General features: G+C 52.0%; 1 protein-coding gene across 2 annotated transcripts in view; it reads left to right on the plus strand.

Annotated features, from left to right (window-relative positions):
- Positions 1-1,959: 1,959 nt before the first annotated feature.
- Kansl1 (KAT8 regulatory NSL complex subunit 1) overlaps positions 1,960-2,664 on the plus strand; it is a 180,343-nt gene continuing 179,638 nt past the window's right edge. Inside the window, exon 1 of one of the 2 annotated variants that reach the window (XM_008821892.3) lies at positions 1,960-1,982. The gene's annotated coding sequence lies outside the window, so the exon portion shown is untranslated. Of the gene's footprint in view, positions 1,983-2,028; positions 2,046-2,664 lie in introns of those variants that run through there. The other variant, XM_029558066.1, reaches the window with a different exon arrangement.

Raw genomic sequence — 2,664 nt, forward strand, 5'->3', positions numbered from 1 at the left:
TTGAACCTGGGTCCTCAGCAAAAGTAGTCAGTGCTCTTAACCGCTGAGCCATCTCTCCAGCCCCAAGAAAATATTTTTTTAAAAGAGATGTACGCCACCACACCTGGCAAGATGTTTTCTTTTTATGTTATTTTCCTTCTTGGAATTAATGTTAACCAGCATTTATAGTATACTTTTAGAAATTTTTTTTTTTTTTTGACAGGGTTTCTCAAGTCCAAGCCTGCCTAGAAGTCACTATGTGGACCAGGCTGCCCTGGATCTCATGGAGATCCGCCTGCCTCTGCCTCCCGAGGACTGGGATTAAAGGCATGCACCACGATGCTTGTCTTATATCTGTATTTTAGTATAGTTTCCTTTGGATTCCTCTATAACCCTGGTGATCCTCCTGCATCAACCTGGCCTTCTTCTTCTGGTTGCCTATATCTGTTTGATGAGAATTTAAAAACATTCTAAGAAGGAGAGGGGGTCCTTCTTTAGATTTCCAAAAGGTCAATGGTATGAAAAGTTGGACTTCTGATTTATGGGTATTATCTTTTTCATTCTGTCATGTGATTCCCAGGGCCCAAAGACAGTCCCTTCAAGTTACAGTTCATAGGTTTTTTGGTTTTGTTTTGTTTTTTTTTTGAGACAGGGTTTCCCCTGTAGTCCCAGCTGGCCTGGAACTTGCTATGTAGGCTAGGCTGGCCTGTCTCACAGAGATCCACTTGTCTCTGCCTCCCCAGTGCAGGATTAAAGGTATGTGCCACCACCCCAGCTCTCAAAGTTTTTGTGCTCTGTTTGGCAAGACTCACTTCTTTACCTTCATGCTGTTTTAGTATTATTTATTATTTTTTGTCATCCTAATTTTAGCTGTGTCTTTTTTTTTTTTTTACATTTTGGGGGAGTTTATCCTTTAGCATGTCGTAGACCACATATTTAAAAAGACAGAGAACCCCTATCTTCTGTAGATTGTTTACTCTTTCCTGTGTTACAGAACTCCAAGTTATCGTCATGACCCCTTCCTTGGTTTTTTAATGATATTTGAAACTGAACAAATTAAAAATTAAGATTCCTCACTAAATCTACATATTGTCCCAATTGGATAACTATTTTGTTTGTTCTTGGTTTTGTGACTTTATTTAAAAAATTAAAAAGAATTTGAGACAACAGTCTCTCTCCAGCCCAGACAGTTCTTGAACTTTGTATTCTCTTGCCTCAGTCTCCTGCGCGTTGTAATCACAGGCGTCCGCCATCATTCTGGACTAATTATCATTTTTTGAGTTGGAATGTTTATGAATGGCAAAAAAAAAAAAAAATTTAAAAGAAAATCAATAGCTACAAAGGATATGCGTGAGATTGTCTTCCTCTTCTTTGGTCCCTTAGGCACTTGATCTCACCCGGGAGGCAACCACTGTTACCACCTCTGAGGGTGAATTTTAACTCCTTTTATCAGCTCCCTCAATTCCGTTCTCGTCTATGAGACGTGTGGCCTTTCCAGGCCCTCATGACCTCAAATCTGGTTGACTTTATAAATAAATGTTATATGCATATATTTCATGTACATATATAAAATCTCTCCCTATGGCCTTCCGGGCCTCGGGTTTCATCACATCGCTTCCTGGATGAAGAACCTGGAGGGGTGAGGGGCAAGGGCTGGGGGTGACAGAGAACAGGACCTAAGGGACTGAGGTCAGGGGTTGAGTGATCGACTGGTGTGAAGCACTGAAGCGATTCCTATTCCTTTTCTCCCATCTTAGGCCCCCTTCCAGCTCGGTCCTGCCGAAGCCTTTCCTTTCCTATGGCCGAGACAGAGACAGAGAGATACAGAGACAGAGACGCTGAGGCACCAGCATCCCTCTCCCCTTTCTATCCCGCCCCACCGCCCTGACGGACGTCCGCTCTCAGCCAATGGCACTCATGATGTGCCCTGGACAGGCCAATCAGACACAGAGGAGGGCGGAAGATCGCCCGCCCCTCACTCTAGGCTTGGTTGAGCCGTGCAGGTAGGTCCGGGGCCGGGGGAGCCGCCGTTGGCACTGCTGCTCTGGGGAGTCGGGGCGCGGCGGGTAGGGGTGATGGTGGGGAAGAAGATTGCAGCCCGACCCGGGGGAACCGCAGGGGGCGTCGCGGCCCGGCAGCGGGAGGCCGAGGGGTCGGGGGAGCGGGCGTCGCCGAGGGCCCTGGAGGCGGCCGGGCTGGGGACGCGGGGATGCGTGTGTGGGGCTCGGGAACCCCCGGCCGGCGCCCACCCTCAGGCCTGGGCCTCGGGCCCCAGCGTCCGGGGGGCTGGGCGCCTGCGGGCGGGGGGTCGCCGAGAGCAGCCCCGGGAGCCAGGCCGAGCCGAGGTGGGACGGACCGCGGCGGGGAGGAAGGGAAGCGGCATCCCGAGGGCCGCCCCCTCCTGAGGCGAGTCGCTAACGGCCTCGGGCGCTGGGCCGCGAGCCCCGGCCGCCCCCTCCTAACAATGGGGACCGGGCGGGAGGAGTCGCCCCGCCGCGGGAGGGTGTGTGTGTGGAGGTTCAGGACGAGGGTCCGAGGCGGGGGAGGGGCACGGACGCGAGCCCTTTTTGCACCCATTGGTGCCAGTGGAGCTGGGGGATCGCGTCGCGGGGTAGGATGGGGGCGCTCGAGCCGGCCCGAGACTCGGGTCAAGAGTCAAACTCCTTGCCCCCCCCCCCCCCCCCC

The sequence above is a fragment of the Nannospalax galili genome, unplaced genomic scaffold (genome assembly GCF_000622305.1).
Source record: "Nannospalax galili isolate Female #2095 unplaced genomic scaffold, S.galili_v1.0 scaffold1128, whole genome shotgun sequence".
Lineage (NCBI taxonomy): Eukaryota > Metazoa > Chordata > Mammalia > Rodentia > Spalacidae > Nannospalax > Nannospalax galili.